This window comes from Gallinula chloropus (assembly GCF_964237585.1).
Source record: "Gallinula chloropus genome assembly, chromosome: 1".
Lineage (NCBI taxonomy): Eukaryota > Metazoa > Chordata > Aves > Gruiformes > Rallidae > Gallinula > Gallinula chloropus.
In genome coordinates, this window is record NC_140085.1 from 23194566 (window position 1) to 23218845 (window position 24280).

Below are 24280 nucleotides of genomic sequence, written 5' to 3' on the forward strand. Positions count from 1 at the left end.
CTTCTGGTCGGTGTTACCCTTCAGGTGTCCTCGGTAATGCATAATGGTGATCCTGGTTGGCAGTTGAACTACTTCTAATGAGAGAAGTATTTCTCCTTCACGCTTAATGTGTTTCCGTTGACTCTTTTAAAGAGTCCGCCCTCTTTCCAAATTGCTCCATGGGCATGCACAACTCCAAAGGATGAAACTACTACCATCTGTGAATCAGGAATCTTGAGTATCTTCCAAAGGCTCTTCTTTCAAATCCTGCTAGAATACACCGCTTCCATTGTCTCCAAGCTATCATGAGTCAGTGGTTCGGTTGTCGTTTCACTGAAGAAGGAAGCTAGATTCACAATGTTAGTTCCTTCAATCACAACATCATCAGACTCCACAAGAACACCTTGATAATTCAGAAATATGGATGGGGAAAGCCAATGATTTCCTTTTTGTTCCTGAACAGCAGACATGCTATGAGAGACTAGTTCTGTCATCTTCTGGCCTAAAGTGAACTCCCGCACTTCTTCAATATTAAGTATTACGGCAGCTCCTGCTTGTAAACACCCTGGACATCCTCTGCTCACTCCAGATGTTTAGAGAAGTATGCCACTGCTCTTTTATAAGGTCCTAAATGTTGATCCAGGACTCCCAGGTTTACTCCTGGTTTTTCATGTAAAAAGAGCAACAAGGGAAATTTCATAGCCCTGTTAGGTTACTCATTTGTGTATCATTTCAGCTTTCTGACGAGAGACTCGAGATCCATTTAGGCCCCCCCAAAAATTCAACAAACTTGTCCCTTGAATATAGTCAGGTTTTGTTTCAGTTATTATTAATAGGCCATTCACATATTGCAGAAAGATTCCATCTCTGGAGGTAGGGTCCCATGTTTCAAATTGAGGGTCCCATATCCTGCAAATTGATTCCCAAAGACTGTTGGATTTTTAAATTTTTAAAAAAAAAAAAAACCCTTGGGGTAACACCGTCCAGATAAGCTGGGTTCTCCTACCAGTGGTAGGACCTTCCCATTCAAATGCAAATAACTTTAGATTTTCTTTGGCTAGTGGCAGGCAGAAGAAAGCATCTTTTAAATCTAGGACTGTAAACCAAATCTGCATATTCTTAAACTTTGCCAGCAGTGCATAGGGATTAGCTACCACCAGGTGGAGATTTTTAACAGTATGATTTATTGCTCTGAGGTCTTGCACTATTCAATACATTCCATAAGGCTTTTTAATTGGTAAAATAGGAGTATTATATTCTGATTCCAATTCCACTAACAATCCCTATTCTATAAAGTTTCCATTTACCTGTGCCTGCACATTAGTCTGGGCAGTTTGCAATATTAACTGCTTTTCAGTCTCTATTATTTCACTTCACATTAGGTTGATATCCTTCCAGTCTGGATACAAATTATTAACAATCAATTATAATCTTTTTGTCACCTTAGAGAGGTCATCCCTGTCCTTGTTTATAACTCAACTCTCATCTATCTCTCCAGGAATACTAACGAGAACAACACGGTTTCTCTCATGCATTCTCAGTTCCACACCGATTACACCAAATCTAAAAAAACAAACCATACATTTCCAGTGGGTAGGTTCTTCTCTCTCATGCAAATATGCTACAAATCAGTCACTCACCACTCACACCAGAGGTAACTAATTTCACTCACACAAACAGTTTGTCAAACCTAAATTGATTTTCAAAACTCAGTTCCTTGTAGCAACATCCAAAGTCAATACCAATAAATCAATGCCTCCAGAAAAGTGATTCACTGTTAGGGAATCAAAGCCCGATCTCCCCTGTGACAGGCAGGAGTTCTCCCACTGAACCACAGAGCAGTACGCTCTCCAAGGACATTTCCCACAGCTCAGTGCTCTCCCTTCACCCTCCTCCACGAGCTGTGGAGGACTTTGTGAAACCTAAGCAGATGGATGCCAAAAACTGCTTGAAATGGAGCAAGTAAGATGACTAGTAACAATGTATTAATACTAGATCCTGCATGAAGGTGCTGTGTGTCATCGAGCAGAGTTAACAGTCTTCTACTACGTGAAAGGCTATGGTGTGAGAGTAAGGATAAGCCTGTTCTCCATTCCCAAGCATAGTAAACCAAGAAGCAGCCAGCTTAAACTACATCAAGAAAAATCAGATCAGATTCTTGGGAAAAGCCCTCTCCTGGAATGGTAGCAAAGTAATGGAACTGCCTGCCAGAAAACGTGAGGATTCTCTGTCCCTGCAGGTTTTTGAGAAGATCTTGATCATACCAGAGATAGAAAGATGAGCAAGATGGCCTCATAAGGACTCTCTCAACTGTCTTCTAAGATCCTGTGACCTGTAGGGTTTTCTAACACTTTTAGTTTATTTGAACTTAATGCACTTGGGTAACAGCCTTTACTCTTTCTCATTACTACTTCAACATATTTGGAGTCAATAACCAGTGTAATACTATATGCTAATTAAAATATATACCGTCCAGATGCTTTCTTGGCTCTGCTGAAGCAATGACATAGCAGTGGCAGGGCTTCATTGACTTCATTAAAGGCTGATCTAAAAGGATTACAATCATGGGGAGTTGTGCCAGACCCTTGTGTGTCAGTGGTTTGAAGGATAAGTCTTTTGTTGTGTTTTGTTGTGTTTTCTTTTTTACTTTATATTCAGCCTAAAAAAAATAATTAAAAGAAGCTCAAGACAGAAGCTAATGTATGAAAGTGTCTGTCTCCTTGTTTTGAGGGTATTGCATTGGTCAAGCATGATAGTATTGTCAAGGTAGATCCCAGTCTTGCATTTAGCACCGTGGTCTAGTCACCTTGTTATAAATTAGAGAACCTCATATGACATGGAGGCCTATGAAGCTTCTGCTCAATTATACATTCTCAATTGTATTTTACTGGAGCCTGCTCTCAGCTAGTTGTGGAACTGCTGATATTTACTCCAATCAAATTCTGACAGAAACAAAGAACCATCTTTCGTAAAGGAAGCTCGGGTATGTGTTACAAACTCTCTGGATCCTTCCCTGACAACTCCATATAAGAGACAGAAACTTTCCATTCTTATAGAATAAAGTTTCTTACTCATTGATAGCTCTGTGATCTCCCACATTACAAACCTAATGCTGCACAGAACATGACACCTTTTGTAAAGAGCCAAGAAATAATAAAGCCTGCTAATTTTTCAAAACCAAGAATGAATGAATAAAAGCAAACTGCTCACATCCTACGGTGACAGATGATAGCAATAGCATTGGTGCTGCAGCTGTGACCTCCTTCAACACCACTCCCTTTTCCAGGTAAACCAGAGCTGACAGTCCACCAGTATTCCTTCTTACTCACACACATTTTTTTAAGCTTAAAAAAAAACCCAAAACCCAAAACACTAAGTATCTGCTTTATTCTTTTGCTCTACCTCCCATGCTGACACACTTAAGTTATTAACGTATTTATTCCTTTGTTCTATTGTCTCAGGGGGATTTCCTCTAATTCAGTATGCAGGGATTGCAAGGGATTAATAGAAAAGAGAGTAAAACATCCAAATCTCTCATGATTCCAGAAGTGGATAATTTCTCTTTATCTTTTCAGCTGTCCCTCACTGAGTTGTCCATTAAAGTAATCACACTAAACCATTCTTCCTTCTAAAGGCAGTATGCTTTTGGAAAGGGGTTTATTTTTAATCAGTGCTAACAATCTATTATGGTCTACAGAGCATGCTCAGTATGAAAGGGATAAATCTTCAAAGTGAAGTAAGAAATCTGCTAACCATTATATGGATTTTGTGGGTGTACCTCCAGCTTGCTACTTTGAAAAACTTGCCCCTTTGCCTGTCTTGAACTGGCTGAGGAATTTCCAGACCTGATGTATCATTAGAAATAAAGTACTGGATTGTGCACTAATGGTACCGTTTGAAATTTAAACATACTGGGCTTTCTATACATGAAAAAGGAAGTATTTCCAAGGAATGCTTGGAATGTATTCAGCAAGGAAATACATTTAATTATATTGAAACAGAATCCTAACTTTATTATAGATGACTACCCTTGCTGATAGCAAAGGACAAAGAAGGATTTTAGGAAAGAATTGCAAAAATATGGTCTAATGGCATAAAGGCTAAACAAGGTTAAGGAACAGAGGTGCTAAACTTACCATGCTTAAGCCACATTAATCTTTTCATTAGTACATAAAAAAAATCACAACTTTCCATCTCAAGTCATTATGTTGATGGGGCATCTTTGATCTGAAAAAACAGCAATGATCCCAATGGGAAGCCAGAAGTGGTTTTGATTATTATCTGTAAAGTCTAAAATTCCTTCAGTGAAATTCAGTATGAAATGCATCCATGCAATGATGAAGGTGAGTGAATATGTCAACATCTGTGCTTTATTAAAGCTGGACTATTTTTACTAGGCACTGAACCAGAGAGACCAAATACCCTGATAAACCCAGAAACTCCAGGAACAGCTCTTTGAAGATATTTCTTGCTGTCATGTTACTGAAAAATACAACTTAATGTTATTTTCCTCTATGTTTAATATAACCAGTTTGCCCCACTGCACATCATGATCCGTAATTGCTGTCTTCCAAAAATGCACTGGGAACGAGATAGATTTCTTTTGCTCACTGCAGGTATCAAATAGATCATGAAAATGTGTTTTCCAAAGCCTTAAGAACTGGCACTTGTAATAAAATACAGCTTAAAGTGTTGTTAGGTCCAGAAATCAAGAATAAATAATTGTATCTCATTAGGATTAATTACTAGAATCTTAGACTTCCACTGTTTTTTTAAAATAGTATCTGAATTCTCTGATGGATAAATACCATAAAGCAAATACTTTTAAATGCAAAATTCAAAGGATCTGTACTGATTCTGTCAACTGAGTTCCTGTTTAGCACAGGCTACACTACCTCTTCTATGCTAAGCCTAGTAACTAATGCTGGAGCATAGCAGATCTGTCAGAAAGGCAAAGTTGTTTTAGAGACAAGGGAGACCATGATTTCACATAGTGAAAATCCAACATAAGAGCAGTAGTGAAGAGGAAAGGAGAGGGTATAGAGGTTGCTGTTTCAAAATCCATGTTAGTGAGTGGAATCATTCCTCAGTCTCTGTGACCTTCAAATTAGGTCATATTCCCATTGCAGATGCATATGAGTGATCAGCCTGTAACCAGAGCTTTCCTTCATGGCTGGTAAACCCTTAATAAGTATTAATTTGTGCATTCTTACTTCAGTCTCATTTCCACATATTCATATACACTGAAAAATAATGTGCCATGGAAAATACAAACCCCATTAAAAACCTGCTAGAGACATCCTGACTAAGCTCTGCAATGAAGACCCGTTACAAAGCACATCATATGATCTAATTAATGCTAATTTAGTTGGTTATTCACAGTACATTTCTCCTGTTTATTTCCACAGGATTTCTCATGACTCTTTGGGGGTTGCTTATTAGCTGTGTGTAGAGAGCTCTGGCACACATGCAAATTCCATGCGCCGGAGGATAATGTAAAGGGAAGGAGGTAGAAAACTAAGATTAAATTACAAACAAATTGCAAAAGCATTTTAACACTTCACAATTGACTATGGACATTACAGCCTGTTGATAGGTAAACAGAAGGAAGATTAATTCAGTCTTTCACAGTCCAAGGAGCTTTTCTCTCATTTCTAGCAAACTATTGTGATGATAACAGGAAAATATAGAACCAAAAATATACATTGGAATCTCTGTCACTATAATACTCTCTCTGGAAGTTCAAAGGAGCTTTTGCAGAACTGTCCAAACATGGTCACCAAACTTCTTTTCACTCCAAAATGAAAGAAAATACTTCTCAAAACATAAATGATGCCATGGAAAACAGTTATCTTCCCTCTTCTGAACTTCTCTTCGATATATGAAGGCTCTAAATCTTACCTAAGTATTAAGGTCAGAAGGGCAGTCATTTGTTACTCTTCCCCTTTCTCTCCAGTGAAGTCTGGGCTTGTCAACTAATCATATACAAATTAGACCCCTAATTACATGCAAGTAGGTGGATCTGAGTAGAAGTTGGGTGGTACAAATCTCACATTCTTCATTGCTGTGTTTTGCATTGTGTTTTCATTAAATATCATGATGTCTAAAGCACAATGCCATGGTACTACTGATCAGCTAGGCTGATGTTTAAAGGATATCTACAGCATATGTATCTTAACTCTGCTTTTTCTACTGATGATACATCTTGCTGGAGGTTGGTTTGACTCCATGGCACAACATCAAGGAAAATGTGGCCACTGCATCTGGTTTCAAAAACCAAAGCTTCCTTTTGTCAGCACAGAGAAATTATGGTCATCTATGGGTCCCTGATCTCTGTCCCCTTGGTTTCCCAACTTTAAAAATGCAAGGATGTAGAGGATAAAATAGGAAAAAGGTTCATCATAGCATTTAATGCTAAATCTCAACCTCACAGGATTCTCTAAATGCACTGAGGCTAAATACTGCTTGGATGTATGTTTATCATACAGAGGAACCATGTATATTCCAATCCTTTGCATCAGTGCAATGAATATATGCTCTTCTCCCCACTTCCAGCACTAAGTGGACATGTTTTCCTATAACCATTGTGTCTCCACAACAGGATATTCACCTGGGCTTTCTAGCTCAAAGCTAGAGACAGATAATACTGTAATACAGGAAAGCACATGCAATTGAGGAATTACAGTTGCTGTTCTGCTGTTCTAGAAACAGATCACCTCCAGTCTGGATCAGTATAATCACTAACAGCAGAATTACATTACTTTATATTTTTTTCATACAGTATTTAAACTTCTAGGAATGTCACGTGTCACAATAATTCCCTTTTCTTTCTCTGTGAGCTCTGGTGATTAGCCTCCTTATCTAAGAAACTCATCCAAAGCTTATGGAAGCAACAGAAGTCTTGAAGACAGCTTTGAGAGGCAAAAGTAGTGCCAGTGCATGTAGGTGTTGCATTAGCTCTTTGCAGTGTGTTTTCCAGCGTGATGCAATGTCTGCTTTGCTGGTTGCAAACACGTTCCCGTCTTCTATCTCTTGACATACCTACTCAGACCTTGTACATTCCAGTGATATTTTAAGCCCAAAGGTCCTGAAGTACAGGTCATGACTCATTGCCCAAGGGTCAAAACCTGATTCCCCTTCACGGTCTCTGGTCTCCCACGGAAACAGGCCTGCTTAGTCACTTGCCAGTAGTCCTCCTCCGACCCCAGCAGCAGTCTATAAATCACTGGAGCCATTCCCGCGCGTTTCCTTTGAAGCACGGTGGGAATCAGCTCGCAGGATTGTGGGACACATCTAAGAAGGTCAGACAGAAAATAAGTAACTGTGGAGTCACAGCAGGGAGTGAGGCTGAGGACACCTCATTGCAACAATTAGCAAGACAGATGATACCAAAGAGCTCATGATCCAGATCAGTTTCTCCATGTCCAAGGATTACTGAAGGACACAGATGGAGGGACACGTATCAGAACTCCCTGGCAACAAGATTCACTAAAGCATTTCCTGTGTGGATCTGCCCCTTAGTGGCACAAGGGCACAAACATCACTACAAGCCCGTAGGAACTGGGATCCCTGGTTAGTTTTCAGGTTATGGACAAGAAGGACACAAAGATGGAACTGAAAAATTCTCTCTTCCCCCTCGATCCTTAGAGCAGCAGATGACCAAACGAGGAAGTCCCTTGAATCTACCTTAATGCTGCAGGTAACAAGAAATTCCCCATACAGCATAACTGCATGTGCCCAGTTCCTCCAGCGTGGCTGGCTGATGCCTCCCTGTGTGCAGGTAACTCTCTGAGGCCAATTGTGGTCCCGTGACCTTAAAGAAGGTTCTTGCATTGTGCCACACAGGCATGTGACATGTAGATGCCAACCAGGAAGAACTCACACATCTTGGGAGGGGAATGGCAACAACCTGATTTCCACTACAATGAAGTAACAGGGACGGAGAAAAGAAAACATATAATACTTGAAATTACACCACATCTGTGCGCCTGACATTGAAACTATCTGGAGAGCTGCTTCCATTGGGAGTGTTTTCCTTTGGGCTGTAGGCACTCTGATGCCACTTTCTAACCTTAGGGACAGGCTGAGAGCAGGAAAATCGGTAGCCACAGATGATCCTTTGCAGGGTGGTGTGGAAGATGATATGGTTTAGGTCAGAAGGGAAATGAGTGTAGTCTTCTGTCTGTGTCACTCGATAGCTCTGCAGACTTGTTTTTGAGGACAGATCATGCTGGAGGTATCGATGTGGGAACAACTCAAAAGTGAAAGCCTTTCAACAAAGCCATGGCTTTCCTTGTACCAATTAACAGTGCTCCTTCCTACAGACTTCTCCTGATTTATATCCTCAGATCACGTTGTCCCAAACATTGCTATTGCAATATCGAGATGTGTAACTACTTCAAAGTATAGGAATCGTCTCTGTACTTTTAAGTAAAGCAGCACACTGGTAAAATAGCATCCCAGATTAATACACCTGCTGTGACCAAGGCCAGGTTCCCACAAGGATGTCAGGTAACCTGTCTGAAGGAAGTGGGTTTAAAATTCAGCAGACCTGCTTTGCCCAAAATGAGCATGAAAATTACTTCCTGGCTTATTCTGGGCACTTTCACGAGCACCTGTGCATAGGAAGTTCTCCAGCAGGCGTGAGTTTTCCATACTGGGTTTTCAGATGGTTCTGAATGTGTCTGCCACATTTATTGCTGTCTTCTCTGACTTACTTATCACTCTTCCTTGGAGACATCACTTCAGGCCTCTCTCATCTATTGTCATATTAAACCATGCTAATGGTGATAACTGAGTCACTTCCCCCCACCCCCCATGGTCTACTTTTCCCTCAGACACTTCGAAATGGCCACTGCCCATCCCTGATTTAGAGATGGTAATTTGAGAAGGGGTATCATAGATGCTCACTGGCAGCTCCTGCCCCTTCCTGTTCAGCTGACTTCAACTGGCAGCGTGAGACGGGACTTGGTAAAACATCCCTTGGTAAAGCATCCAACCCACAGGTGCTTGTAAACACTTTACCAAAGACTGTATCATTTGCAACAACAAGGTTAAGCCACTGGCACACGCAGCTGTTGCTTTATCACTAACACAGGTCTCTATTTCTAGCGCAGTGCAGCCCACAGCCCTAGGAGAGCATATAATAACTTGTGGCACCAACTTAGAAAGAAAGTCTTTGTAAGTGCCAACCACAATAAGCCTAAGGCCTGCGGTGACTATTCTGGGAAAAATCCCAGCTAATCATTGCAGAGACATCACACAACATTCCTGCCAGAAAAGGCTGACCTGAGCAGAAACACCACTGTTCCGTGTTGAATTTTCCTGAAAATGCCTCTACTGACAAGTAGGCTTATCCAGATCATATTTCAAGAGACACTAAAGTAACAGAGGCAAGTTATGTGAACCCAGACCCTGCTTTCTGAAGCTCTGAGTCCAGAGCACGACTCCTCTCCCGTGGTAAAGTTCTTGTAAACACCTATACTTTCAGTTCTGAGGCAGACATGTAATTGTTGTTCTAAGATGTTCCCTTGGCACTGTTAACTTACTGGGACTGTAATTGAATCACAGCATCAGTAGGAGGGATGGATGCACAGGTCACAGAATCACAGAACGTTTGGAGTTGGAAGGGACCTCGAAAGATCCTCTAGTCCAACCCCCCTGCCAGAGCAGAATCACCTAGACTAACTGACACAGGAACACATCCAGGCGGGTTTTGAATGGCTCCAGCGAAGGAGATTCCACAACCCTTCTGCACAGGCTGTTCCAGTGCTCTGTCACCCTCACAGTGGAGAAGTTCCTCCTTATATTCACATGGAACTTCCTATGCTCCAGCTTGCACCTTTTACCCCTTGTCCTGGCTGTGAAATAGCCTGGGAAGTGTGTTTTGAAAGATAATTTCTGGGAAGAATAATACGGTACCCGTGCAAGCTTCTGCTGTCATCAGCAGGGTAACACTGGAGCTGGGGATGTGCTAAAAAGGGGCTTGAGGTAACAATTGCATTGACTGCCAAGTCAAGGCAAGCGAGCGATTGCTGGCAACAGCTCAGCCAGTGAGGAGTTATCTTTATGGCTTTTGCCTTGTCAAGAGGATTATGTTTTAACTGCTTATGTTTTAACTTCACCTGGGGAAGGTGCAAAGGAGGTGCCTCTCTTGAGTAAACCAGGATGAAAGGAGGCAAATGATCTTGGCCTAGACGAGCGCCTGAGAACTAAGAAACGGCATGAATTCATTTTGAACTGATTATACTGTATCTGATTGCAAATATTGAGGTTCTCCATCTCCTATGAATATTCAGTTGTTTGTATGTTGTTTTGGATTAGTTTGGAATCAAGTTGATGACTTCTTTTGCAGAATTCCTTATGTATTGAAAATGCTCTTGTGCCCTGGGGTTATCTACTGTACTCCATGGACGTTACTCATTGAGCCCAAGCAGGAGCAGGGCTGAAAAAGGGGCAGCTGCTGCACTGGCAGGAAGTAGTGCCAGCAAGGTTGTTTCTTGCAGGGCTGAACGTGGAGTGCAGAAATAGAAGCTCTGGTGGGGACATCCTTACTGCGAGATATCCAAGCGAGTCCCATTCTCACCAGGTTTTGACTGATGCCTACTTACCTACTTCTGAGGTAAGTCAAGTGTCTAGTCAATGAAAGAAGAATTTACCCCCTTCTGAATACTATATTCCTAATTCTACAACATTTATAGACTGATCAAGTTTTAATCAAGGTCAGCAGTGGGAGGGCATTTTCCCTGCAGCTATTGCTTCTATAAATGAGTTTCTCCCAACAACCACGGGTGTTGACTATTAATGAAGCCAGCGTGTGCACATAGCTGTACAGAGGAGGAAATCATAATATAAAGGAACGGAATGACTTGCTACATAATGACTACAATAGTGCTGGTCTGAGTAACTTGTTCACTATCAACCGTACACGTCCATTTAACGTGGGACCTGATCTCCAAATATTGCTATCCAAAATACGTGGCTCTCCTATGGCAGGAGAAGTAGCAGGACTACCTTTACTTCCAGTAGTGTGACCTCCAGAACAAGGAGCAGTCCTTCAAACAGAAGTTCTTTGGAGGAGAAACCACATTGGTAAGTAGATTGAATGGATCTTGCTTCAGATGCAGACACTCCGGATGCAGCAGAAGCGTTTAAACCCCCCCGAGACTCTTCCAAGCAGATGGAAGAATTTTTCAAAACCCCTTTTTGCTGAGGATCAGGTTAGTCTGCCTTCTTTGAGGGGTAAGGGTGAATTATCCATTCAAAGACATGCTACTGATTTGTGAGTAAAAATTCATTCCTTGACCCCAAAAACTGTTCACAGTTTTCCCTGTGAACAAAGCTGTTTCAGTCAGCCCGTATCTGCTGACACGAGGTGACGAGCTAGAAGTCTCCCAGTAACCTGTTTTGTACAGCACAGTGAGAGGCCCAGGTGGAGAGTGGGGACAGCCCAGCCGCCCCGGTGAGCGATCTCCATTCTTCCCCAGGGCCTTGGGCAGTCTGAGGGATGCTCATGGCAATATATCCAAACAGCAAACAGCCTGCCCCGAGTTCAGAAGCCAGCGCCGCGCACGTGTATGAGCTCCTGACTCCCTGTCAACTTGCAAAACTAGGCCTGAACCAGCAACTGTGTTCCTCACACCAGGAAGCCATTCTCCTGCATTATGCCAAAGGAAAAAATCTACAGGATGGGTGTGGAACCCCCCTCACTGATTTTACTGCCCTTTTCCCACAGCCCTCAGTGCCTTCTCAGTTCACGGCCTATTTTCACATTTTTGCATGGCCTGTGCTTTTCCACAGCATTCACGGTGACCATAATCTCAACCCCATGAAAGACAAAACTGCTGGAGAAATCTCTGACTTGCTGTCCTTGAATCTGAACTCTTCAGCCATCCTGACTTTATTTACCCTCATGCTGGATGCAGAGGTCTACACTATCCTATGTGTTGTAGGCTGTTCATGCCCCCTCAGCACCTCTGGCAAGAGGACAGAGTGCAGAGTGACCATCCTCGTAGGATGGCAAGAGCAAATCTCTGTTTCTGGGAGAGGATTAAGGGATATTCCTCGAATTTGAATGCACGAGAGGTTTTCTACACACTAGTGCAAGCTTGTGGAATCAACTTCCCCCCTTTCTGCGGTGTGCTTCTGTTGTTTGAACCACCCTGGATGTGATGTGCCAAAGCAGCAAGGTCAGGCAGAGTCTTCCCAAAAGACCCACTCCACTATATGAACTCTTCTAAGTTCCTCATTATTATGCTTACATAAACTCTTGAAAACTAGAAATTAATCTCACTTCAGAAACTCACAGCCACTCAGCTTTTGACAGAAATGGGAAATCACAGTTAGAAAAACGAAATCTTGCCTTTGTTTCCTGAACTCTATACTACAGATTAATTTGACAGATGTCTGAGCCTCATTAATATTGCTATTGTCTGCCTCTGAATAATAACCCTGATGATCACGATGCTCTTTTGAGATACACGTACTTCAGTAGTATGCTCATCACCACAAAAAATATGTAAACCACACTAACTAGATCTTGAGAAGTGCATTTGAAAGGGAGAATTGCAATGTTTCCAATGTTCTGAAAAACTGTAGAAGGGACTGGAAAATATGCAAAATGTGCTGCTAAGGAATTGCCATGGATGGGAACGCTTCCCCCTTACTTTACAGGCTCTCTGCATGGCAAAGCTGGTTCACTTCCCAAGGACCCACTTCCCAAGGACCCCACTATGCCAGGGTGGCTGGAGCAGGAGGAATTCCTGGAGGAGCAGGGCTGCAACCAGCACACTTCTGTCTCCTTGTGGTAGCTGGCTCCTGCAAGGGCTTTGCAAAACCACAGGCTTTAAGGCACAGTCTCAAGGACCCTTAAGACTTCTCTGAGGTGATCTGAGAGGCTTGCTGGCCGTGGCACTTCATTCAAGGCAGAACCATCACATTGCCCCTCAGGTTCCCATGCAGCTTATTGAGACCCAGAAGCCCAGCCTTCAGAGGGCGGGTTTTCGGAACCACTTGGGCTGACTGTCTCTCTGCACATTGTGCTTGCACACCCCAACATTGCAGCATATTCCAGCAGCTCTCCACACGTTCTACTTGCATCCCAGACCAGGATAGCTTTCCCCTTTTCACACCTAGCCCAGTGTTCAGAACGGCAGCTCTCACAGGTGTGCGAATGCAGACCCACAGCATCGGGCCTTCCACGCCGTCCTGCACGCAATCCTCTGCTTTCCACCCGTCTCAGGCAGACACAACCTGGCGTGGGATTGCTACTCCCACCATCCCAACTAACCACAATTGTTATGGACCGATGGCCCTTTGTCCAGATTTGCCAAAATTCTCGCTCTGATGAAGTTTCCCCCCGTTTTTGTCCTGAAGAGGATTCTAGGATTCTATTAATACCTCCCTTCCTTTTTTTGGCAGACTGTTCTGAAACGCTAAATCCTTATTTCCTCAGCAGGGGTATAATATCTTCTCTTATTAAAAATACTGAAACACAAGCTTACCCAGAGGTGTGTTTTATTTGAGGCAAAGAGATTCAGCAAAAATGCTTCCCTGGGACAGCTAGTGTTTCAGCCGTCCTGCAAGGGTTTGGCAAATGTTTCAAATGCTCTGCTGGACTCTCTGTTTGAGATTTTATTAACCCCTTTCAAAAATGGCAACTCACACTATTTCCAAGTGCAGACGGATGGAAATTTCCAAGTCTTCTGCTGGGAGCTATGGCACAGGCAAAGAGCAAGACCCAGCCTCTTTTGGTTGATCGCTGGAGCATGGAGTGAATGAGGGTGACAAAAAGCCATGTTTCTGTAACTGGCCACAGTGGTGTTTTGCAAACAGAGGGAGAATTTGGCCTCTGAAGAGAGTGGCCACCAAAGTGTTCCCATCGTCAGCTTGAGATGCTGTAGAGTTTTGCCGTGAGGGCCCCTAACGCTCATGTGCTCACTGACTGCAAGGTCAAGTGCTTGGAGGGAGAGAGATGTAAGCAGATCTCCCACGGTGTGTATGCAACAGAAAAGAACTCTGCACCATGGCATGGGTATCCCAAAGGAGAGATGTTCATGACACACCAGAGAAGTCAGCCCCAAAGTCAAGGTTAGCTGCTGAGAGCCCTTGGCCATGTTCAATTACTTTTTGCCTTTGATCAGTGTAGCTAATGTACATCTTTTCCTTGACTTGAATGGAAATTGAGATGAATCTCTAGGCAGAACCTCTTTTACATATTCGTTACCCCCTTTTAGATCTCTGCGACAGATGCCTCCCCAATGGATTTCACTGGACATTTAACGTTCTTCTGAGCAATGTTCAGAGTCGCGTTTCTTTTTAAAACTTTCTTTGCAAATCCCAACAAATCTCTTCTCATGCTCCATCTCTAGTTACATTTTCATGCATCCATCTCAGACCCCTGGCTATTAGAATGTCTTTGGATTGTTTAATCAAAAAGACAGCTGAATGAAATGGACATTTAATCCACAAATAAACTCTTCCAAATCAACCTGAGAGCACCCAAATATTGCTCCAAATTCACCTCTGGATTGAAATAACTCTTGGAGATACAGCAAAACTTTGCTGGCTTACAACAGGTGAGAATCTAATCTTCTAGTAACAACAGTTTTTGTCAAAGTAGAAAGTGTCTCACTAGGATTACCTTTGCTCTGTAGAAAAAAAGCCTTTATCTTGGCAAGCAGAATACCCATCAGAATGTGTGTTTAAAGTCTTTAAAAAAGCCTGACACCCCTGGACCCCAACCCCTGAGCCCTGCCTCTGACCTTTGACCCATTACTTGACCTCCAAATCCTAACCCTGACCTTTGATCCCAGTGACCCTAAAGCCTGATCCCAGGCTCTGGCCTCTCACTTTGACCCTGACTCCTGACTCCTTAATTACAATCTGACTTTGTCCAGTGGCACCTGCCTTGAGTATGTGACCTTTGACTCTTGACTCCTGATGTCTAACCTGTGAACTATAACTCTTACTCATTACCTTTGACCTCTTGAGCCCCCGGTAAGTGACTTTTCACTCCCTGATACAATCTGAAACATGACCCTGAACCCTTACCTAATTTATAACCTTTGACCCAAACCAATGACCTTTGACCTTTGAGCTAAAGAAAAACTTTTGACTCAAATCTCTAAAATTTTCCTTCTGACCCCATATAAGCAACTCTTGGAACTCGATCATTGGTTATATATAACATTCAGCACCTTGACCCCAAACAGGGTTTTCACCAATACGTGATCTTTGACATAAAGTTGTGACCGTTAACCCTGCACTGTGACACTTGATCTTTTCACTCAAAACCACAACCCCTGACACTGGCCCTGGACTCCGAATCTGTGATCTTTGACCACAGGTCCTGATCCCTGATGACTGACCTTGGGGGGAGCCAAGAGGGGATGAAGACTCTGAGAACAAGCAAAGTCTTTGGGGCAAGAAGGTGATTGTGCTTGCTGTACGTGTGTTTGCTGTACCAATGCTCCCTGCCCGGCTACCGCTTAAAGACGGGCGTTACTTGATTTGGTACCCATGCAAGAGGGCCTGTCCCGGCCTAGGGGTGCTCTTCTGACCCGGCAACACGAACCGCAGCATCTCAGGACCCGCCCAGTGCCGAAGGCCGCCGCCGCGGAGGCCGGGCGCGCACACGGCCGGCTCCCCAGCAGAGAGCAGCGTTGCTCCAGCAGCGACCGGCGCCGCCGGGCTCCGGCTGCCGGACGCGGCTCTGGCAGCTCCGGGGGCTGCGAGCAGAGGGCAGCGGGGCTGCTGGGGGTGGCGAGGCGGGGGAAGCTGCCCGCGGAGCATCCCGTTTCCTAGCGCAGCCGCGGGGTGGCAAAGCTCTAAACGGTTGCTGCACTGAGAAGGCTTAAGGGAAGGAAAAACAACCTACGGGAAGCTTTCAGCCTGTGTGCGAGGGAGGGAAGCGTAAAGCAGGCTAACTGGTGAGGGTCAGAGCTTCCTCCATGCTAGGGTCAGCCACAGCAGAAGGAAATTAGACATCATCCTAGCCTATGCTTCCTACCAGGAGTTTCTAAACACTTAGTCCTGCAAGCAGCAGGATGTAGTCATCCCAGTGCCTGAAGCCAGTCACTGATGGGACTGACCATCAAGGGTGCAGGTCACCTACAGCTGTAATTGAGCCCAGCTGAGGCCTGAGCCACTGACACTGCATCCTCTGCTGCCTCCAATTAAGGCCTCTAATGGAGCTGTCCCAGCCAAAGGGAAGGCTATTTATAAGGCTGGCCAGACAAAGTCTTTGGGGGTTTGTGGTTAGTCAGGGCTGGGTCTGAACTGGACCTGCTTTAAGCCCACAGCTGGTCCCTCTGGCTGTGCACTAGCAAAATTACTTTTTCCAAGAGGCTGGTGAAGTGTGCTCACTCCACATTCAGTCAGAGTTTCCTTCACAGCCCCTGTGTCCCTTCCTATGGATGCTGAAGTTTCAGGCAGAGCTGATTTCCCTTTTTTCTGTGGAGAGAAGAGTGAGAACTCCTAGGAATCGGTCCTCTTCCAAAGTGGCACTTAGGCTCCTAAATTAGTCTGAAGCTTGTGCTATATGCACTTACAATGAAGCAAAGTCATCAGCAGCTGCATGCCATTGCCTGAAAGCATCTGGTCCGCTTCTCCTTCAGAGATGGGATGCTAAAGCAGTGATGTGGCTTTGTGTAGCCATTCCCCTGTTGATGTTGACCTGCAGAATATCGTGAGCACACTAGACTGGAGATCAAATGCTACAAACTTGGTATAGGGGGACCACTCTGAATTTCAATAGCAACTTTGAATGTAATTGTGGCTTTTTAAAAGCTCCTTGGCAGCTGTCTAGTGTTAGTTGTCAGTTGTTTGGTTTTATTGTTTGTTTATTTAGGGAGGCTGGGGAAGTGTAATTCACCTGTGTTTGTGGAGGTGCAATCATGCTCTCTGCATTTTCTGCCTCTCTTCTTGTTGCTTCTTGTTGGACTGATTTGCCACTTATTCCTGGTACCTTTGCTCCTGTGTTTCCAATGGCCACACATTTGGAAATATGGATGGACAACAGAGTTGGGGCCCAGGTAAGGCAGATTTGTATTTTTACACACTCTCATGATGTGGCTCAGCTCCTTATCCACAGTCACCCAGCTGAACATTTCCCTGACTGAATATCAGAAACACCAGAGCCCCCATAAAGGGATGCCTTTTCTTTCCAAAGCTCTTCATGTTTCCCAAGCAAGCAAGCAAGGTCTCCCAGTGGGAACTTTCCAGTTGTCCCTGGAATATAAGCATAGGTTTTCTTTATTCTTTATTTATTGCACGTTTGGATTTCTCACATCTTTCTCAAAACTGTTGCATTCATTGGACTCTGAGATTCCTGCTGTGTCTTCAGGCTCCCAGTACACAAGGTATTCCTATAGCATATATGCATGTTCCCTTGCTGGGACAAGAGTTGGGAGGTAAAATAGCTGTGACCCATTGGTGCTGCATGGCTTTCATTTCAAAGGCTTAAATTCCCACCTACATCTGCCCATTGTTGTTTGTTTTGAAATGGATCCTCTCAAGCTGCCAGGCTGGAAGGTTGCCCAAAAGGCTGTGGCATCCATGGGACTGATCCTGGAACACTTGGCCTGCACAGTGGTGGTGCTGTGTCCTGATGACTTTGGCTTTCCTGGAGCTGGGCACTGGGCAAGCAGACACGTGTCAGTAAGCTCAACTTGTTCAGACCTCGGCACTGGTCTTTTTGGAAAGAAGCTGCCAGCAGGAGTTCCTGTGGTGCTGGTCATCGGTGGCCACAAATGTTATGAAAGCCAAGCTGACAAACTGGGAGAGAATGCAGAGGAGAGCAGTAAAAATAATAAAAGCTTTCATAATTAAACCCAGTAGGTTTGAGGTATTGAGAGCTGGGAGATTTCCCCTATTCGTAAGAAGCCAGAAGCAGACAGGCCTGTCTGTAAGTATATATATGTATATGTAAAGGAGAGCTATACCAAATGTAGGGATGGGTTCCATACGATGCTACTTTTACACCCCTTCCATTGGCTGTGTATCTTGGGGGTGTTAAGAGAAAAGCAGACGTCACCTGTCTTTAAGCATGAAGTGAGCAACTGATGCCTCTGGGCTCTTAAAATGTGAGGGGCAGAGGGGTCAGTAGAGTGGGACACCTGATGCTTCTGCACACGATTCCTGTTCTGGGTCAGTCTCTAAGAGCAACCTGCCTTAGTTAAGGGGCAAATGGCAGCCCGTTTGGTAAGCACAGAGCTGGGAGTTGAATGTTAGGAGATGCACACACTGCTTTCCGCTCTTTCCAGATCGCTTGGCAGGCAGTCTGCTGCTGCATGCTTCACTGCAGGAGTTCACCAGATTTGGGAAACCATAGAGATGGAGCAGCTTGGCTGGCTGCCAGCATTGAAGGTTCCTTCTCTGTGGGTGCTTTGAAGTCTTCCAAAGGCTGCAGCTGCAAGGAGGCTAGCCTAGATTTGCTTTTGGAGTCATGCATGTTTTGAAACGTGTGGCTCAATTGCTACCGATGCCTCTACACATGCAACTTCTTTCTGTCTTGCCTAGTGTAGACACTGACTTAAGCTTTGCTTCTACAGCAGTCTTTTCTTGCTCCATGGGATTCATCTTCAAAGACCGAGCAACCTGTAAGTCAGGTGGACCTGTTTGAACTGCCCACTGCCCTGTAGAAGGCATCTTTAACAGGGGAAGTTCAATGTACATCTCCAGCATTAAAAGCAAAGCAAATTTGCACGCAGAGTTTTGAAAACGCCGTCCCCCAGGAGCTTGTGAATTTATGAAGCTGGAGCTCATTTCTACATTTCAGTGAGACGGGGTGAAAGCTGTGCCCTGGCTGGAGCAGGAGACAGTGGCTTGTACACGTGTCTTTGTGTGTGCATGTTCCTACGACTGCTTAATCTAAATAAAACCCAGCGCTGGACGACACAGGCAAAGGCTGCTGAGTAAGGCGATGACGTCACCCTCATTGGAGATCCTCAACTTTAAGGTTCGGTCTGGGTTTAATAGGGTGAACAGGCTTATTCTGCAGGGGTCACCAATAAAGAACTGCAGAGAAGTTTCCTTCCAGCTCAAATGCCTCTGTGGGAGGCTTTCTGGAAAGTAGATTAAATAGCAGACCCCTCTGTGTGCTTGTGGTGTCGCTGGAAATAGCGGATGGTATTTGCTTTCCCTGACTGGAAAGCTGCGCGTGGCGACAGAGCACAGGGCGATGCTGTGGAACTGGTGAAACACAGACTAATGCTCTGTGCAGGAAAAGGACCACCCCCAACTCACTAGCTGTTCCCAACGCTGACCCATAGAAATCAAACAAGTCATGCAAATGGAGTTCAAATTTGAGTTATTCAGATGGAGTTACTGATAGAAAAGAAGGGTAAGATGTTTTGTGATTTCTCCGGTGAATGATCCCCTTTGGCTTGAAAAGGTATCCACTGCGGAAAGGAGAAATGAAATCCCCTTCTGCCTCCTGTGCCCTGCTTGGCACAGCCATCAGTATGGTGTCATCGATATAAAAAGATTTCTGGCGAGGAGTTGATTTCTTTGAGGAGGCCAGAAAGAGCAAGAACAAGTAGTCTCTAGAAGGATGTCATCCTTTGTATGACACAACTCTAAATATCCTTGGCAGCGTGGCCTTAGCAGACGAATGACTGGACAAATGGTGTCCTAGCCAATGAGCCTGAGTACAGGCTTCAATTATCAGTGCCACTTTTTCCCCTGGGTAAGGCAGACCTTAGTGTGATGATCCCCCCCACCCCCCACCCGTATCTTCAAACGTATCAAAGCTACAAAACATTGTCAAATGGGTAGCCAAACCCCATGTGTTTGCACCATCCCTGCTGAAAGGCCAGCTGCTCCTTACATGGAAAAGTGATATATCCTGTTAAGCCTGGCTAAATCTGATGTAATGAGTGCAGATTCTTCCCAGGCTGCCAGCAGCAAAAAGCTGCTCTGGTCTGAAAAACAGAAGGAAATGCACCAAAATCTGGGAATGCCTTTTCTGACAGCCAAAACCGTAGTCTTCTCCAAAACATCCCTCTCCTGCATGCGCAGCCTTCTGATTCAAAGCTGCAATGGGGCAGATGGAAAGGTTGTTGCTGATGTCAGGAGATCTCGCTGTCTATCTGTGTGATCTTTAGAAGCTGCTTCCAAGGTAATTTCTCTGGCATTCCCTGAAAAGCATAGATTTAAGTAACTCTATCATCCCCTTTCTCCTGGAATCTGGGCCCTCTTGGGATTCTTTCCCTTAACTTGCAAGACGGTGCATTGACCTTTTCCTGGTTTCTTCACCCAGCCCCGCTGATGCACTCTTGGATGTCTGAGGTGCAGCCTCAACTGTTTGCGGGCACTCAAACTGGTGAGCTTAGTGGCATCAGGTGTGATGCTTGAGTGGCAGTCAAGAGTACAGGAAGCTGACAATGCAGTTTTTAAAAGGCGATGGGAAAGGTCAGGAACTGGATTGCTGTCAGTTGCTCTTGGACACTCTTTGAAATATAAAAACTTGAAAAACCCTATAAACTCCAGAAATGTCTGGCTAACTGTTGAAATGAACAATGGTGCCAACTCAGAGGATTAACGAAATACTCTCCCTTGTTTTGGTAGAATGAAGTAGACACAGAGCTATTGGTCCTTCTTTTAGCCTGGAGATAGAAGTTTGAACTGCTTTGTCTTGTTGGAATGTGCCATGTGTCCTCAGGGATAAAATAGAAGTGAGTACAGAAAAGGGAATGGCACTGGATAAATAATACAGTATGGCATGGTATATGGTGTACATACTCATTGGTGTGTGTACATAATCAATGGTGTATATGTGATGTATGAACTTGGGCTCTTCAGAAGGGATGCTGCAGCTGTCTGCTCACTCAACTCACATTGACGGCATGTTTCTCTCTAATGCGTTTCCCTGACCCTGTAATGTTAATGCTAATAGACCATTCCTGTGGTTTGCTTTATTGTATGGAACCTGAACAGTGTTTTCTAAGTCGTTTTGGCATCTCGTCCAGTTGGATGAGAGGAGCTATTCCAGTGGATGAGGGAATTGATGGAGGGCTGAAAACCAAAACATATCAGAGAAGATGCCAGCCAGAGAACACAATGGGGATAATGTTAACGCCAACACACTATAGCTACAGGGTTAATACCATTACTAGGGGTAATGAATCCTCAGCGCTGTTCATTTGGAATGCCTGTCTTCTTGGTATCAGAGCCATGAGCACAGGCATAAATTAGAAGGAGCTTGAAACAGAATATCCTGACCTGACCCATCCATGTCTATATAGAAGAATGAGATAATATAGAGAGCTGGTGGAACTATGCGCATTCTTGGACGAAGGGCTTTATTTAGCATTACCAGGAGAGACTTGTGTGATGCTAACTTTAAGAACTGGCAAGGGATGGTGCACTTTGGCTCAAGTTCAGGAAATCATAACATTCCGAATTCAAGGGGATTTACATGGATGCTTAAAGTCGAGCACATTTAAGGGTGCTGTTGGCCTGTGGCCTGCTTGTTCAGCACCTTGGAGAACCAGCTTCAAAATGGCGCAGTGCGCAGAGAAGGATTAGCTCATGTTGTCACGGTCAGTGCCTGGCAAGAAATGTGGTGCCTTGGCCTTAAGCCCTCTGCCCTTCGTCTTCTTTTTCAAGGCCTAATCTGGAAACAACCCTGTATCTTGTAAACTCATGGCAAATCTCTGCCTATGCATCTGCAAGCAGGTGCTGCAGGGAGGCACGGCCATGGATGATGGCTTCCTCATCTGCCCCAGCCCTCCCCATCCAAGGCCACGCCACCCATCCATGGGGACGTGTGACAGGGCTTGCTCCTGGCTTCCCTGTGGCAGCTCTTTTACTGGTAAACTAAAGAAAAAAATAAAACTTTTGCCAATGACAGGCAGTTACGTGCTGGGTCCTGTGATCTTGTGAATCTGAAGCCAAAAATTCCCCATTCCTCTCGTGGCTAAACAACCCTGAGCTGCAGCGAGGGGTTTGTTCTTGTTCTTTGAGTCCAGCGGGAGTTTGCTTTCCTTGGTATAACACTGCTGCTGTCTTCCCTGCGGTATGTTGTGTCTGGCAAGAGTGCGAGCGATGGAACCGAGGCTTGGAGCACCTTCTATCTTCACAGCGGGGAGGCTGAATGACTGCTGAAAGGAAAGCCTTTATTCATTTATTCACGTATTTTTGTCAGCTACAGCCAACCACAACTTGTTTTCTCAGACACGTACATGTGGAAATACTCTGTGTTCTGAATCGGCTTTCACATGACGCGTGTGTAACCCTGCACAAGTGCTAACCACCCAACCAGGAACCGGCTCCTACTTGCAGGTATCTTTAGAAGGCCATTTGCTGGTGTCTGGTTTAATGCCATTTTCCCATTTTCCAAGGTCTCTGAGTAGAAAACTAATGTGTTCTAGCACTGAAAAGCCCTGGCTTTGGCTTTTATGGTCTATTGGGCTGAGGATGGATGTCAAAGGAATTTGGTTTCAGCCAATTTCTCCTTTGCCTGCCAGACAGCTCCCTTGCTTCTCAGCCTCCCGGGGTTTAAGTTGCAGGTGAGTTTTCTTTCCTTTATTGTCTGTTTAGGGTGTTCTGCCCGTGACGCTAACTGCATAATGATCTCTCCCTGTCCTTATCTCGACTCTTTAGCCTCCCAATATGTATTTCCTCCCCTGTCCAGCTGAAAAGGGGAGTGATAGAGTGGCTTTGGTGGTCATCCATCCAGGTTGAAGCCACCACACCCTTACCCTATCACTACATGCCCTTGTAAACAGTTTGTCTCCACTTTTCCTGTAGACTGCTTTAGATACTGGAAGACTGCTCTAAGGTCTCCCCAGAGCCTTCTCTTCTCCAGGCTGAAGAGGCCCAACTCTCTCAGCCTGTCCTCACAGGCTATGTGGTGCAGCCCTCTGATCATCTTTATGTCCCTCCTCTGGACTCCCACTGCCAGGTCCATGGCTTTCTTGTAGTGGGGACCCAAGAGCCGGATGCAATACTCCAGGTAGGGTCTCATGAGAGCATAATAGAGCGGCAGAATCACCTTCCTTGACATGCTGGTCACACCTCTTTAAAAGGATAGGCATAAGCATCTTTGAAAGCATAAGTATCAAAGATCATGGACTAGAGTCAAAGATCAAAAGAAGTGTTAAAGGTCATGCGTCACACAGAAGGGTTGCTGTTGTTAGGACTCAAAATATGTTAGTTGGAGCCAAAGTTTGCTGCTTGGGGTCAAATCTGTAATGTTAAGTTTAGGAGTCAAGATTGTCAATATGGGTCAAAGGTCACATATCCAGGACAAAGGACACAAATCAACATTAAATGTTGAAGGCCACAGGTGTATAGTCACAGATTGAGACAAGGGGTCAAAGGCCACAGTGGGAGTCAAAGATTATAGAGTCAAGTAAAAGGTCATGAATTTGGGTCATCCAAGGTGATTGATAAGGGTTAAAGGTCACAAGTTGAGGTCAAATACAAGGTCTCTGTCAAGTATCTCATTGAGTGCCAAATGTTGCTAACTGGTGGATAGTTGTAAAATTTTAGAGAATTGAGACAAAGGTTTTTGTTTAGCTCAAAGGTCAAGGGTCATGGTTGGGGGGGTCAAAGGTTATAAATTAGGGGAAGGTTCAGTATGGTTCAGGTTGTGTCAGGGAGTGAAAAGTCATTTATTGGGGGCTCAAGAGGTCAAAGGTAATAGGTAAGGGTTAAAGTTCACAGGTCACTGCCAACTATAAGCTCAAAGGTCAGAGGTGAAGGCTGACTTCTCTGGCATCACTGACATCTCTCCTTTGGGATAGCCATGGTGCAGAGTTCTTTTCTGTTGCATACACACCGTGGGAGATCTGCTTACATCTCTCTCCCTCCATGCACTTGACCTTGCAGTCAATGAGCACATGAGCGTTAGGGACCCTCACGGCAAAACTCTACAGCATCTCAAGCTGACGATGGGAACACTTTGGTGGCCACTCTCTTCAGAGGCCAAATTCTCCCTCTGTTTGCAAAACACCACTGTGGCCAGTTACAGAAACATGGCTTTTTATCACCCTCATTCACTCCATGCTCCAGCGATCAACCAAAAGAGGCTGGGCCTTGCTCTTTGCCTGTGCCATAGATCCCAGCAGAAGACTTGGAAATTTCCATCCGTCTGCACTTGGAAATAGTGTGAGTTGCCATTTTTGAAAGGGGTTAATAAAATCTCAAACAGAGAGTCCAGCAGAGCATTTGAAACATTTGCCAAACCCTTGCAGGACGGCTGAAACACTAGCTGTCCCAGGGAAGCATTTTTGCTGAATCTCTTTGCCTCAAATAAAACACACCTCTGGGTAAGCTTGTGTTTCAGTATTTTTAA